Source organism: Hyla sarda, chromosome 6, assembly GCF_029499605.1.
Source record: "Hyla sarda isolate aHylSar1 chromosome 6, aHylSar1.hap1, whole genome shotgun sequence".
NCBI lineage: Eukaryota > Metazoa > Chordata > Amphibia > Anura > Hylidae > Hyla > Hyla sarda.
Genome location: NC_079194.1, coordinates 198497326 through 198514251, shown reverse-complemented (window position 1 = coordinate 198514251; position 16926 = coordinate 198497326). Strand labels below are relative to the sequence as shown.

Sequence of the window (16926 nt, the reverse complement as noted above, 5' to 3'; positions counted from 1 at the left end):
GGGGAGGACGGATAGGACAATCCTTCAGGAAGTGTTCGGTACCGGCATAGTACAGGCAAAGATTCTCCATGCGGCGTCGTGTCCTCTCTTGAGGTGTCAAGCAAGACCGGTCAACTTGCATAGCCTCCGCGGCGGGAAGCACAGGAACAGATTGCAGAGGACCGGAGGAGAGAGGAGCCGGAGAGAAAAAACGCTTCGTGCGAACAAAGTCCATATCCAGGCGGAGCTCCAGACGCCATCCGGAAGAACGCATGTCAATGCGAGTGGCTAGATGAATGAGTTCATGTAGGTCAGCAGGAGTCTCTCGTGCGGCCAGAACATCTTTAATGTTGCTGGATAGGCCTTTTTTAAAGGTCGCGCAGAGAATCTCACTATTCCAGGACAACTCGTAAGCAAGAGCACGGAACTGAATGGCGTACTCGCCAACGGAAGAAACACCCTGGGCCAGGTTCAGCAGGGCAATCTCGGCTGAAGAAGCTCGGGCAGGTTCCTCAAAGACACTTCGAATTTCCGAGAAGAAGGAGTGTACAGAGGCAGTGACGGGGTCATTGCGGTCCCAGAGCGGTGCGGCCCATGACAGGGCTTTTCCAGACAGAAGGCAGAACACGAAAGCCACCTTAGACCTTTCAGTAGGAAACTGGTCCGACATCATCTCCAAGTGCTGGGAACATTGCGAAAGAAAGCCACGGCAATACTTAGAGTCCCCATTAAATTTGTCCGGCAAGGACAGGCGGAGGCTAGGAGTGGCCACTCGCTGCGGAGGAGGTGCAGGAGCTGGCGGAGGAGAAGATTGCTGGAGAAGTTGCGACTGAAGTTGGTGCGAAATGGTGGACATTTCCGACAGCTGACGGGTTAGAAGGGCGATCTGTCGGGCTTGCTGGGCGGCCACCGTGGTGAGGTCAGCGACAACTGACAGAGGAACTTCAGCGGGATCCATGGCCGGATCTACTGTCACGATGCCGGCTGGCAGGTAGTGGATCCTCTGTGTCAGAGAGGGATTGGCGAGGACCGCGCTAGTGGACCGGTTCTAAGTCACTACTGGTTTTCACCAGAGCCCGCCGCAAAGCGGGATGGTCTTGCTGCGGCGGTAGTGACCAGGTCGTATCCACTAGCAACGGCTCACCTCTCTGACTGCTGATGACAGGCGCGGTACAAGGGAGTAGGCAGAAGCAAGGTCGGACGTAGCAGAAGGTCGGGGGCAGGCGGCAAGGATCGTAGTCAGGGGCAACGGCAGGAGGTCAGGAACACGGACTAGGAACAGACAAGGGAACGCTTTCACTAGGCACAAGTGCAACAAGATCCGGCAAGGGAGTGCAGGGGAAGTGAGGTGATATAGGGAAGTGCACAGGTGGGAGCCAATTAAGCTAATTGGGAAGATTGGGCCAGGCACCATCATTGGTGCACTGGCCCTTTAAATCGCAGAGACCCGGCGCGCGCGCGCCCTAGGGAGCGGGGCCGCGCGCGCCGGGACAGGACCGAGGGAGAGCGAGTCAGGTACGGGGGCCGGGGTGCGCATCGCGAGCGGGCGCTACCCGCATCGCGAATCGCATCCCGGCTGAAGGCGGGACCGCAGCGCACCCGGTCAGTGGATCTGACCGGGGCGCTGCAACAACGAAGATGAGGCGAGCGCTCCGGGGAGGAACGGGGACCCGGAGCGCTCGGCGTAACAACATGATCCAAGAACTGTATTTCTTGTATACCAAGAGACATTTTCCCAGTTTGACAAATAGTAGATTTTTAAGTAACACTTGTAATACATTTCCATCTTATTTTACATGCGAAGCCCAATCTGAAGAATTAATTAGGATTTTGTACGTCACTAGAAACCTTCCTAGAAACTCCTGAAATATATAATTGACAAGATTTTGAAACACAACAGGTGCGTTGCTCAGCCCAAAGGGCATAACAAGATATTCAAAGTGCCCCTCAGGGGTACTGAAAGCTTTAGTGAACCAGCAGGCCGCCTGAACCTGACTGAAGTGATCAGGGGTTAGTGGCTCTGGGTACTGATTCTGTATAGTAATCTTTTTGAGAGCCTGATAATCTATGCAGGGTCTCAAGCCACTGTCCTACTTATCTATGAAGAAGAACCCAGCTCCCATAGGAGACACAGAAGTGCAGATAAGAACCTTTTAAGACTGGACTGTATATACTCATTCATGGCCATTCTCGCTGGCCCTTAATAATTAAAAATGTGCCCCTTTGGGAATTTAGCCCCTGGAACCAAATCAATAGCATAATCATAGTCTTGTTGTGGGGATAAGTATGAGGAGACCTTCATAAAAAAACAAAAAAAAGTCAGATATAAAGTCAGGAAGATTGCCCTTACCCACACCAAGAGACCCTATACAGACAGAAATACAGTTCACCATGCAGTGGGGGCCCCATTTAATCAATTTACCAGAGGTACAGTTAAACACTGGTTGTAACCAAGGGAGACTCAAAATAAAAGTGACTGACAAGGAACCCACTTACAACAAGCCAACCTCTGGAGTAACATAGTTCATAAGGTTGAAAAAAGACCAGAGTCCATCAAGTTAAACCTCTATCCCTAATGAGTCCCTACTGAGTTGATCCAGAGGAAGGAAAAAAAAACTCATACTAGAGGTAAACATTCCTTCCCGACTCCAAATATGGCAGTCAGAATAACTCCCTGGATCAACGTTCTGTCCCTATAAATCTAGTATACACAACCAGCAATGTTCTTACTCTCCAAAAAGACCTACAGACCCCTTTTGAACTCTTTTACAGAGTTCACCATGACAACCTCCTCTGGCAGAGAGTTCCATAGTCTCACTGCTCTTACAGTAAAGAACCCCGTCTGTGCTGGTGTAGAAACCTTCTCTCCTCAAGAAATAGAGGATGCCCTCTTGTTATATTTACAGTCCTGGGTATAAATAGATCATGGGAGAGTTGTCTGTATGGCCCCCTGGTATATTTATACATAGTTATTAGTTTGCTCCTAAGCCTTCTTTTTTCTAAACTAAATAACCCAAATTCTGATAATCTTTCTGGGTACTATAGTCCTCTCATTCCCTGTATTACCCTGGTTGCCCGTCTTTGAACCCTCTCCAGCTCCACTATATCTTTCTTGTATACTGGTGCCCAGTACTGTACACAGTATTCTATGTGTGGTCTAGTGATTTGTACAGTGGTAGAATTATTTCCTTGTCGTGGGCATCTATGCCCCTATTTATGCACCCCATGATTTTATTTGCCTTGGCAGCAACTGCCCAACACTAGTCACTACAGCTAAATTTACTATTAACTAAATCTCCCAAGTCCTTTTCCACATCAGTGGTCCCAAGTGTGCTCCCATTTAATACATAATCCCAGCCCAGATTTTTCTTCCCCATGTGCATTAACTTACATTTATCAGTGTTGAACCTCATCTGCCACTTCCCAGCCCAAACCTACAACCTATCCAGATCCATTTGTAACCGTGCACTGTCCTCTATGGTGTTTACTGCTTTACAGAGTTTGGTATCATCTGCAAAGATTGCTACTTTACTATTCAACCCCTCTACAAGGTCATTAATGAACATATTAAATAGAACAGGACACAAGACTGACCCCTGTGGTACCCCACTAGTAACAGTTGTGATGTCCTAGTACAGGACAGTACAGGACATGGTCCTGTACTGACCTGGGGGCTCCCCTGCAAGCTCTCCCCCTGTTGTCTCCAGAATGTTGTGTGTATTGCTTTAATGCCTAGACTGTCCCCTAATGTATAAGTAGTACAAAAGACCAGTGGGAGGTCTAAAGGACCTGTGTAAGTCTGTCGATATGTTATGCAGTCACATGATTTGTTGTCACATTTTCTCCCAGAGAGCACCAGCTTAACCTATGACCCGCAGCTTGACCAATGGGCTTTAGTCCAATCCCCCACTATATAAAGGTGCGGCCATGCCAATTCACTCTCTTTCTCTTACCACCTGCTACTGAGCACAGCAAACACTAGAGATCTCAGTCCAAGTGGTCAGCAACTGGAAGACCCCAAAAGCTACAGTCATTCCAGTAAGTCTCAAGTCTATGTCTGCTGTCACTGAAACTTGTCAAGTCCTGCATATAGTCAAGTCCAATACGAGTCAAGTTAATTACAAGTATATTGGTCCAGCAAGTTGTGAGGTCCTTCTGGGTCCTGGCCACCTCTCTGGGAAATCTGGCCTTAGCTGTGAAGATAATTCCATCTGTCTTATAATCAGTAAAGCCTCCGTTTGACCATAACTGGTTGTGGACTCTCATTTCACTACTAGCAACTGGGAAAGCAGAGGAACCGGAACCCCACAATCACACAGGCATCACGTACACTAGGGGTTAACAAAATCTTGTCCCCGGGGTTAATACCATCTGATCCCACCACTCACACCGCTGCACCCATGGTCCCGTCATACACCCGTGAATCACCACACAGTCACCCAATCAGAATAATTACCATTAATAACCACCCCCTGTTTCCTATCACTGAGCCAGTTACTTACCCACTTGCACACATTCTCCCCCAGCCCAATCCTTCTCATTTCATGCACCAATCTGTTATGTGGCACCGTATCAAATGCTTTGGAAAAATCCAGATATACGACATCCAGCGATTCCCCCTGGTCCAGTCTGACGCTTACCTCCTCATCAAAGCTGATCAGGTTAGTTTGACAGGACCGAACTCTCATAAACCCATGCTGATATGGAGTCATACATTTATTTTTATCAAGATACTCCAAAATAGCATCTCTTAGAAAACCCTCTAACAATTTACATACAACAGAGGTTAAACTAACAGGTCTATAATTCCCGGGGTCCCCTTTTGACCCCTTTTTAAATATTGGCACCACATTTGCCATGCGCCAGTCTTGGTGAACAGTCCCTGTTACTATAGAGTCCCTGAATACAAAAAATAGGGTTCTGTCTATTTTCTATCTACGGGGTGAATGCAATCTGCACCTGGTGATTTGCCTATTTAGTTTTTTTGTAGGCGGCACTGTACTTCTTCCTGGGTTAGACAGGTGACCTGTACTGGGGAGTTTACCTTATCTCTCTGTATTTCACCTGGCATTTCATTTTCCTCAGTAAATACAGTGGAGAAGAATTTGCTGATTTTTCCTGATCCCCGTTTTTAATTTCTTCCTCATCATTTTTTAAAGGGCCTACACTTTCATTTTTAACCTTTTTGCTATTTATATAGTTAATGAACATTTTGGGGTTAGTTTTACTCTCTTTGGCAATGATTCTTTCTGATTCTTTTTGTGGCTTTTATCAGTTTTTTGCATATTTTACATTTTTCTCAATAGCGTTTTAATGCTTCTTCACTGCCGTCCTGTTTTAGTAGTTTTAATGCTTTATTTTTGTCATTTATTGCCCCCTTAACATTTTTATTCATCCATATTGGTTTTCTTTTATTTCTGACCCTTTATTCCCATAAGCTATATACCTCTTACAGTGATAATTTAAAATATTCTTAAAAGTCTCCCATTTAGCGTCAGTATTCTTGTTTTTGAAGAAAATTATCCCAATTTATATTTGTTAAGGGCTTCTCTGAGTTGATCAAACTTTGCCTTCCTAAAGTTCATTGTTTTTGTGGCCCCTCGCGAGGTTCCCTTATTGAAGAACAAGTTAAAATGTATTATATTATGATCACTATTCTCTAGGTGTCCTTCTACTTGCACATTAGTTACTCTGTCAGGTCTGTTGGTTAATATTAATATCTAGTAGGGCGCCCCCTCTGGTCGGACCCTGCACCATTTGGGACAGATAATTGTCTTTAGCTATAGTCAGAAACCTGTTTCCTTTATGAGATTCACAGGTCTCAGTCTCCCAGTTTATAGTAGGATAAAGTCCCCCATTATTATCACCTCATTCTGATTTGCTGCCTTGTTTATTTGCCTTAGTAATTGATCTCCTGGCTCTTCCATTATGTTTGGTGGCTTATAGCAAACCCATATCAGAATTTTTTTTAAATTTTTATCTCCATATATTTCTACCCATATTGACTCTACATTATCGTTTCTCTCCCGTATATCCTCCCGCAGTGCGGCCTTCAGACTGGACTTTACATAAAGACAAACTCCTCCCCTTTCTGTTTTGTCAGATCCTTCCTGAATAGGCTACAACCCTGTATGTTGACCGAACAATCACAGCTATCGTCCAACCAAGTCTCTGTTATACCCACTATGTCATAATTCTCCTCAGACATCATCAACTCCAGTTCGTCAGTTTTAGGGACAGACTTCTGGCATTAGTCAACATGCAATTCAATGGTGTATGTTTTTTTTTTCCCTATGAAACCTATCCCTATTAACTATTCCAAACGCTCCACCCCAGGAGCATTAATAAGTCTCTATCTAAACTATCTTCCCCCTCTTTGTTGTAGGTTCCCTCCCCCCATTCCCTAGTTTAAACACTCCTCCAACCCTTCTAGCCATCTTTTCCCCAAGTACAGCTGCACTCTCCCTACCAGTACCTGTCTCGCCTTCCCTGCACTCCTCCTTCCCTCCTTACTGGAGCAGACACCCCCCTGGCGGTCAGAGGCAGAGTCTTGCTGCAGTACTGCTAGCTCTGAAATGGCATCCCCTCATCTGCCAACCAGGCAAACTTGTTGGGGTGTACCAGATCAGGGCTAGTCTCCCTTACACTTTTCCCTCTACCCTGTTTTCTAACTGTAACCCAGCTAGCAGCCTGACTGTCCTGCACCTCTGTCCCACTATCCTCCCCCACCTCTACCCCAGAGAGTACTTGCTCTCACTGAGCAGGAGACTCCTCTCCAAGTTCTCAATGCTTCTCAGTGTTGCCAGTTGCTCCTCTAGATCCAGGATCTGGGCTTCCAAATGAACAACTCGCACACATCTCACACAACAATATGCACCCTCAAACTGCTGTTCAAGGATTGCATACATCGCACTGTGTACACCGGACTGCATTTTCCAACCTGGAGGCGATCAAGTTATGGGGATTAGGGATACTTTACCCCCTGACAAAGGAGTATTAACCACACCAGAGATAGGAATCAAATTTGAGACATGTCAATTGAAGACCCAAAGAAGTGATAAATTAAAATCCACAAAATTAGATTCAGCACCAGAATCAACGAATGTAAAACCAGAAACAGGTTTATCTGTAAAATACACACTGGCTGGTAACAGAATTTTGAAAGAAGATTTAGGAAATACCTTTAGGTATTAGAGTGATTTCCCTAATACCACACATTGGTTTCCCAGCTGCTGGCATTTGGGGCAGGCATGTAGCGTTTGACTGGCGTCTCCGCAATAGAAACATAGACCTTGGCGTTATCGGAAGTTCCTTATTTCTTGAGGGGATATGGTCCCCACTTACATTGGCTCCTCATCTTGGAGAAGAGGAGAAGGTAGAGGATAGAGTAGAGAAAGAGTGAGTGACAGGGGTGACAGCTTATAGTTTCTCTCCCTAAGTTTCCTGTCCAAACTCACCCCTAAAGTCATGGCTTGCTCCAAAGTGTCAGGAGAGGATGACCGGCCAGTAAATCTTTTATACTATGAGACAACCTAAGTCTAAATTACATCTTAATGCGAGATCATTCCATCCAGAAGCAGTACACCAATTGCTGAAATCTGGGCAATATTTCTCTCTGGTCCTGCAACCCTTCTTAAGGGTTGTCAGTCGAGTTTCTGCATAAGCCACTCAATCTGGCTTATCATACAGGTGACCTAGAGAAGCAAACTAAATATTCACAGAATTTAACATGGCAGAAGGTGGAAGGGAGAAAACCCACTCATGTTACTCCCTACTTACAATTCTGGGCCTTGGTACCAGCAGGTTGCGGCCTCATCCGAAAATTTAACTTACAACTTTCACAGAAAACCATGAACTCTTACCGGTCACCAGTGCAGCGATCGGGTAACTTTATATTAGTTACCAAAATGTAAGGCTATCTGAGAGCAACTCACTATTGGCCACAATAACATATATTCACAAAAAATGGAGACCAAAACTGATGCAATATATTCAAACAGTGATCAATCTTTATCATACAAAATGTATTAAAATATACATTAAAAATGGGAAGATAGATGGGTATACAGAATACACATGCAGAAAAGATGGAGGTATAGATGGTAATACTAGTCACATATGATGTGGGTGTGCAAATGGTATGTATCAATGAATATATGCTATCTCATATAGTAGATGTACATAGGAATCACATAGCATGATGAGGCCCACAAGGGTGTCTATAGTGATCAATGTAAATACAGAGCAATTCTCAGATGATGCAAGCAATAGCAGTATATATAGAAAACAGTATCAAATAAGAGGAGAAATATTCAGCACAATAACAACATTATTGAGTAAAAGGAAGATACAGTACATAACCATGCACCCTGTAAGGAGACATCTCACCTCCTCCCCAAACACGTGTTTTCGCCAAATGCTTCATCAGGGGGTCCTCTCTCTTCCCGTTTTTAATGTATATTTTAAGTGTCTACTAAGGCTGTCATGGCATCTATCACAACAGGAAAGCAGCAGATGCAGTATTTGGGCCTGTGTTGATGTCAAATCTGGGGTATAGAGCAGTGCAGCCCTGATGCTAGCCCAAACCACTGTCAATACCTACTTGAATGATCTGCTCTAAATGGCGGCCCTTTACTGGGCAGCGGTCCCTACACTAGACTAAGTGCAGGGTTGTCAAGAATAGTCATACAGTCCAAGTCAGCAACAGTTGGGCAAAAAGGTACCAATACAGAAAACAAAGGGTTAACTAGAAGCAAGCCAAAAATCTAAAACCTAGAGGACAGCTAAAATACAGAACATCAGGAAAAAGGAAAGTCAAGGTCACAGGCAAGGGTCAGGTACGAACGATGGTTCAGTAGAAGATATAGATATAAATGCTAGTGCAGGGTATCAATTTCCTCTCTGTATTCTTTCAGCTAACATACACAGCATCTTTCTGCAAAAAAGGCAGCTAAAAGTGAAGTAAGGATGTCACAAAAATATTGTGTCTGCTTCCAGCCCTAATGACAGGAGTTTTGAGCTGGGACCTCTCGTAATAGTGTTTATATGCCATAATAGTAAATATAGACAGGTGTTTGCTACATGAGACAACCCATTTAGCTTATAATGCTAAGCCAGAATTTTACTAGTGAGCTTTAGAAATATGAAATCTGGAATTTCAGTGGACATGATTTGCTCGATATATAGGAACAGATTGCACAGAAGATGTAGATTCAGATGTCGAGCAGTCAGGCAGTTCTACGGGACAACAGGCTGTGGTATCCGAATGCCCAATTCTTCTTTACTATACTGATAATAGAAGCAAGAAATAGACCCTCTTCTGAAACTCTACCCCAGTTACTGTGTAATGGTGACATTGCGTATTCACAGCTATGGCCCAGGAGTCTGTACACTCTCTCTTTTTCAGCAGTATAATGGAACACCAGTGAGTTCTTATTTGTTCTCCATAGGGATTATCACTTTTCAGGCTAAACTGTTTTGTTACTATATTTTCTAAATGCCTAATACTGTATCATTCTGTATTTATATAAATTTGTGAGTTGTATCACTTACATTATTGTATTATTTCTTCATTTTTCAGTTTGCTTCAATATTCTGTTTGAGAAACGTATTATTAACTCCTGGCTTATACATCGTTGCCAGCAAATAATGGCCACAACCAGAAGATAAACACGTTATTCATTCCTTTCTTGAGGGTTTCTTAGTGATAGTTAGGATAGATCCGCAGGAATCTTATGTTCTCACTGGAAACACTTGGCTTTAAATACTTTCCAAACAGATCACATCTTCCACTTGCAGAAGTTAAATCTGCCTGTATTTTAAGCACATGTCCTCAAGGTGGCGCACAAGGCCTGGCAGAAATAGGCACTGTTCACTGTTCCATGGAAAAAGATGGAAAAAAAAAAAGATCATGAAAGACTATCAAAGCAAACATTTGTAGCTTGCTCCACTTAATGTCATGCCGGTTTATTTAATTGTTGGCATAACTTTGTTAATGAATTCTGCCAAGATATTGTTTTGAAAGGTGCTGAGGGGGGAATCTGTGCACATGAATTATTGATGTGCTTTACTGTAAAACTAGACAGCTTGGGACATCCTGTATATTTTTCTTTACCTGTAGGACATTTCCATGCATCTAGATTATGAGCTCAGGCATTGAAGCCGCCTCAACTCCTAGAAGCCAATATACCCACTGGTAAGGGCAGAGGTGACCAACTGCGGATAATATGGTGCTGAACTGCAGGTAAGAAGCTTATTAAGATTTCAGCAGCTGTTACTGCTCTAGTATGCTAATGGCAACTTTATGGAGCATTTTGTTCTCCTTTGAGAGCAGCTGTGAATATATAAAAAAACACTTCTTTATATCAAATGCAAATTAATAGTAGAGTGGGTTATTTTACAGCAGAATTATGCAGCAATTTATCAGAATGCACGACACTAACCTTAAAAGGTCCAAAAGCTATGTTGTTGTATTCAATTTTGTGTCATTCCGTTGGTGTTGCAGCCAGTCACATTAAAATGACATGACTGTAAAGCTTGGTGATGGGGTAAAGCTCTTCTCATTTACACGGAGGATGTGTGGAGTCCCAGTACAAATGTTTCAATTACTATCTAAAGAAAGTTGTTACGTGGACGACAGTCAAAAGGTTTTGCATAATTCATTCATGTATATGCGGTACTGGAGAGTAAGACCAGGTTCACACTTCGGAATTTCCAGCCTGACAAAATACAGACTGAGATTCTGAGTGCGGCCATGCTGACTGAATTCGACACTAAGATTGCACAGACATTCTTCTGGTGGATTCCAGCAGAAGAATGTACAAGTTCATTTTTCTGGTGGTGGAATTTCAGTGGCGGAACATTCACTGAAATTCCGTAGTGTGTACTGTGCAGAGGAATTCCATTGACAGTAATGAATGCTGCACCAGAATATCTGACCAAAATCCCTACACAGAGGAACAATGCTTTGGTCACATGATTCCCTTAACCAATAGGTGCAGGAGAAGTCCCTAGTACAACCTCTCTATCCCAGGAAAAGGCCCTAAACCTGTTAGAACCATTTAAGGACTGGTCCTAGCCAGTGCCGCATGTGTATCTCTTAGCCCTGCTATTGCTAGGCATACCTACACCTAGGCCACATGTCTTCAACCTAGGTCCCATCATATCTACTGTAATGTCCGTTATTTGTGCTACTCTCCCTGGCTTGGGAAGAGTTAACCCTCCAGCCCTGGGAGTGTATAAAAGGCCTCTTCAGGTGCTACAGGGGGCTGTTTGATTAGTTCTTACTCTATGTCTGTTTTAGTCTGTCTGTTAATATCTGAGTTTTAACCATGGTTTGACTCCTGTTTGATATATAATTTAGTCTGCTTGGTTTTAAGTACATCTGTTGGTTTTTAGGATTATGTATGTCCATTCTGCTTTAACCTTGTTATATTTTAGTTTTTGTTCCCACTATTAGTCTTGTGCTTGTACCCATGCTCAGTATTTAGTATTCCTGTGAGTCCTGAGTTCCTGTCCAAGATGAGATTTTATCATGTTTAAAGTGGATTTTTTTTTTTAATCAACTGGTGCCAGGAAGCTAAACAGATTTGTAACTTACTTCTATTAAAAAATCTTAATCCTTCTAGTACTTATTAGCTGCTGAATACTACAGAGGAAATTCTTTTCTTTTTGGAACACAGAGCTCTCTGCTGACATCAGAAGCACAGTGCTCTCTGCTGACCTCTCCTTGGGGGCAACGGACAAGGGGACACCAAGCAGCAAGCTGTCCATTTTAAGAACTGTCCAGAGTAGGAAAAAATCCCCATAGTAAACATATGCTGCTCTGAACAGTTCCTAAAATGGACAGAGATGTCAGCAGAGAGCACTGTGCTCGTGATGTCAGCAGAGAGCACTGTGTTTCAGAAAGAAAATAATTTCCTCTGTAGTATTCAGCAGCTAATAAGCACTGGAAGGATTAATATTTTTTTTAAAGAAGTAATTTACAAATCTGTTATACTTTCTGGCACCAGTTGATTTAAAAAAAAAAAAAAAAAGCTTTCCACCGCAGTACCCCTTTAAAGAGGGAGAATTCTACCCTTGTCAGAGAGGAGAACGCTGAACAAAGACCTCTCTGCAAGACACTAATCTTTTTGTCAGCCTATAGTCAGAGTTAGTGCTGCTTGGCTACCACATTAGGAAGATCCTCATCTGTAGGTTAAGAGAAGGAGGGGAAAAAAGCAAAAAAAGATGCGGGGCGCTCTCTGGCATAGTAGATTAGGTTCTTGATGGTTAAAAGAAAAGGAGAAAACGCACCACCACACCACTGACCTCCAGAAGTTGTGCGACGGATAGGGCACGACTCTGTCGCGGTATGTGGTGGGCTATTACAGCTTGCTGCTTGGTGCCCCCTTGTACGTTGCCCCCAAGGAGGGGTCACGGAAAAGACAATGAAGGAAATGGAAGCACAGAAAATGTGGGGGTTCTGTCTCCCAAGCGCTACTGTGAAAATGAGTCAGGATGCCAATGGATACACAGGATTCTTTTATTTTATTCGTACGTAAAAGGTACAACTGGACAACGCGTTTCGGCGTGTTCTCACGCCTTCCTCAGGTCCACAACAACAATTCTGAGGTGTCCTGTTCTTGAGTTCCTGTGTGTCGGCCGCCAACACACAGGAACTCAAGAACGGAACACCTCAAAATTGTTGTTGTGGACCTGAGGAAGGTGTGAGAACATGCCAAAACGCATTGTCCAGTTGTTCATTTTCACAGTAGCGCTTGGGAGACAGAACCCCCGCATTTTCTGTGCTTCCATTTCCTTTATCATCTGTAGGTAAAGTAATTTTGGACTTGGAACCTGAGAACCTGTGAACATATATATCTGCATTGCATGAACATTAATCATTACATGTTCATGTGCTAAAACATGTAAATTCAGGAAAGTTGCTATAAAAGCAGCAATTAAAGGGACAGTCACCCAATATCCATTCTTCCGGTTAAAAAGCTGTGACATTTAACGTTATACCAAAAGCAAATGTTGTTACGTTATGCGCTCTGGCCGCACACGCTGCCATGAGCACATGGTCCCATTACCTGCTGCTGCCGGCGGGGCTGGGATTCACATTGCGGGACGCGCCAGCATGCAAATCCCTGCCTGTCACTCACCTGGTGCTTCTCCTGCCCCCGCCTCTGCCTCTCTGCTTCGACGTGCTTGTCCCCATCCCCTGGGGCACGCGCGCCGGAGATTTAAGATGTAATGGGCCAGTGCGCCTATTAGTGAAGTAACACCTGTGGCTCATTAATAAATTCCTCCACCTCCCACACTTCCCTGCTGGATCTTTTTTGCCCTAGAGGCTTAGAGAAAGCATTCCTGTGTATTGCCTTGCCGTGTATCATACCCCTTACTCCGTGACCTGACCTTGCTCCTTTGCCGCCTGCCTACTGACCATTTGCTACATTCCTGACTACGCTACTGTGCCGCCTGCCTTGACCTCCTGCTATCCAGACCACTAGTTGCCTTATCCCACCTGTGCTTTAAATCTCCTCAGCCGCCTGTCTGGTCAAGCCGTGCCAGGGGTAGCGACTCCGCTCCCTAGTACGGTCCGAGTCATCTACCACACTGGTACCACAAGTCTACTGAAACATGAGTGTTACAGATGTATTTTGATAGGATTGCACAAGAAGTTTAAGTAAAGCTTTTATAGGGGTTTCACAGAATTCTAGTGTCCAGAGGGTCTCAGTCTCCCACTTTGCATACACCCCAAAAATCAGTAACATTTACGCTACATGTGATCTAAAGAGAAACTCTTTAAATCAAAACTAAAGAGAAGTTGCACTGCTATTAAATGAGAGAAACGGACCCATGAGTCATGAAAAAGGCATTCCTACTTAAACTATCAAAGACTTGAGCTCAGGTCATTTACAGCTTGTTGTTGCAACCCCTGATTGCCAAAGGCCGTTATCTTATTTGCCTTCTTAGCCAAGTACAGAGAGACTGGGTTTCACCAGCAGTGCAGATTTTAAAGTAAACATCCACATCCAACAGCACATCATGTTGTGGAATAAACACAGATTTGTTGAAGATTTTTCTCATTGAGTTCAACAAGGAAGTAAGAAAAAAAATCACTAGTGAACTGCACTGTTATGACCGTTTCTTTTTATTTCCCACAGATCCACAGAAAGATCTGCAACTGCACATTCAAAACAGGTGTACTGTCTTGGCCAGTGAATTTGAGCCCTTGTCTCCAAAGCAGGAAGAAGACACAACATGGACAGAAGTGAATGGACAGAAGTGAACAGGTGCTTCTGGGGATTAGGGCTAGGTAAGTATGTTTTTATTTCCTATTCCCCCCCCCCCACACAAGTTTATCAATAGCTGGAGGCACCCTGTTTGGGAATCACTGGTGTAGAATACCCCTATGTCCACCCCTATGCAATCCTTAATTTAGTCCTTAAATGCGCATGGTGCTCTCTCTCTTTGGAGCCCTGTCGTATTTCAAGGAAACGGTTTAGGGTCACATATGGGGTATTTCCATACTCGGGAGAAATTGCACTACAAATTTGGGGGGACTTTTTCTCCTTTTACCCCTTATGAAAAGGAAAAGTTTGGGGCTACATCAGCCTGTTAGTGTAAAAAAAAAAAAAAAAATTTACACTAACATGCTGGTGTTATTCCATACTTTTTATTTTTACAAGCGGTAAAAGAGAAAAAAAAAAAACAACAACATTTGTAACGCAAATTCTCCTGAGTACGGAAATACCCCATATGTGGGCATAAAATGCTCTGCGGACGCACAACAAGGCTGAGGAGTGAGAACGCACTATGTACATTTGAGGCCTAAATAGGTGATTTGCACAGGGGTGGCTGATTTTACAGCAGTTCTGACATAAACGCAAAAAAAAAATACCCATGTTTTCATTTACATGTTCATTTACATGTTTTTTACATGTTTTCATTTACACCTCTGACTTTAACGAAAAGTTGTCAAACACCTGTAGGGTGTTAAGGCTCGCTGGGCCCCTTGTTACGTGACTTGAGGGGTGTAGTTTCCAAATGGTATGCCATGTGTGGGGTTTTTTGCTGTTCTGGCACCATAAGGGCTTCCTAAATGTGACATGCCCCCTAAAAACCATTTCAACAAAATTCACTCTCCAAAATCCCCTTGTCGCTCCCTCCCTTCTGAGCCCTCTACTGCGCCCGCCGAACACTTGACATACACATATGAAGTATTTCCTTACCCGAGAAAAATTGGGTTACAAATTTTGGGGAGCTTTTTTTTTCCTATTACCCCTTGTAAAAATTCAAAAACTGGGTCTACAAGAACATGCGAGTGTAAAAAATTAAGATTTTGAATTTTATCCTTCACTTTGCTGCTATTACTGTGAAACACCTAAAGGGTTAAGACACTTACTGAATGTCATTTTGAATACTTTGAGGGGTGCAGTTTTTATAATGGGGTCATTTATGGGGTATTTCTAATATGAAGGCCCTTAAAATCCACATTAAAACTGAACTGGTCCCTGAAAAATTCTGATTTTTAAAATTTTGTGAAAAATTGGAAAATTGCTGCTGAACTTTGAAGCCCTCTGATGTCTTCCAAAAGTAAAAACATGTGCACTTTATGATGCAAACATAAAGTAGACATATTGTATTTGTGAATCAATATATAATTTGTTTGGAATGTCTATTTTCCTTACAAGCAGAGAGCTTCAAAGTTAGAAAAATGCAACATTTTCATTTTTTTCATAAAATTTGGGAATTTTTCCCCACGAAATGATGTAAGTATCGACAAAAATTTACCACTAACATAAAGTAGAATATGTCACGAAAGAACTATCTTGGAATCAGAATGAAAGGTAAAAGCATCCCAGAGTTATTAATGCTTATATTGACAGTGGTCTGATGTGCAAAAAATGCTCTGGTCCTTAAGGTGGTGAAAATGGGCTTGGTCCTTAAGGGGTTAAAGGGGTACTCCATTGGAAAATATTTTTTTTATTAAATCAACTGGTGCCAGAAAGTTAAACAGATTTTATTAAAAAATCTTAATCCTTCCAGTAATCAGCTGCTGTATGCTCCAGAGGAAGTTGTATTTCTTTCTAGGGTTCTTTTCAGTCTGACCACAGTGCTCTCTGCTGACACCTCTGTCCATGTCAGGAACTGTCCAGAGTACAAGTACATCCCTATAGCAAACTTCTCCTGCTATGGACAGTTCCTGTTCAGTCTGACCACAATGCTCTCTGCTGACATCTCAGTCCATGTCAGGAACTGTCCAGAGTACAAGTACATCCCTATAGCAAACTTCTCCTGCTATGGACAGTTCCTGTTCAGTCTGACCACAATGCTCTCTGCTGACATTTCAGTCCATGTCAGGAACTGTCCAGAGTACAAGAACATGGTGGTACTGCACTCCTGGAATGTGGGTGCCATTGTGGAAGGATTCTCCAGACTAACAGAAGAGGATGCAAAGAAAGTAACATTTCTTGTTAACAACATGCGATTAGTGAACATTCCAGTATTATTTATATTTCATGGATTCTGTCCAAACCAGCAGAATATCCATTATTCGTAACTATAAATTAGGCTAGCAAAGTGTAGTTGACACAGCTCACCCTTGTGCCCTCGCCACAACACGGACAGGACCGGACCCCAGTCCAACAATAGTAGCAGAAATGAAGAGAGAGTCCAGCGTGGCAATTCAAGCAATGCTCGACACTTTATTCAGCAATCAGCCAACATGGAAGACAGGTGACGCGTTTCGGACACAGTGCATAGCCTTAGTCGTACTAAGGCTACGCACTGTGGCCGAAACGCGTCACCAGTCTTCCATGTTGGCTGATTGCTGAAAAAAGTGTCGAGCATTGCTTGAATTGCCACGCTGGACTCTCTCTTCAGTTCTGCTATAAATTAGGCTGAGTGATGTGGTTTCCTTCCTGTCAGGACCTTTCTCAAGTTGTATCTTGTACACCA

General features: G+C 43.3%; 1 long non-coding RNA gene across 1 annotated transcript in view; it reads left to right on the top strand.

The window, feature by feature from the left end:
- The window catches only part of LOC130276577 (uncharacterized), a 55748-nt gene that overhangs the window by 8711 nt on the left and 30111 nt on the right, over positions 1–16926 (top strand). Inside the window, exons 2-3 of the long non-coding RNA XR_008845174.1 lie at positions 10100–10222; positions 14130–14281. This is a non-coding gene — a long non-coding RNA (uncharacterized LOC130276577). The remainder of the gene's footprint in view (positions 1–10099; positions 10223–14129; positions 14282–16926) is intronic.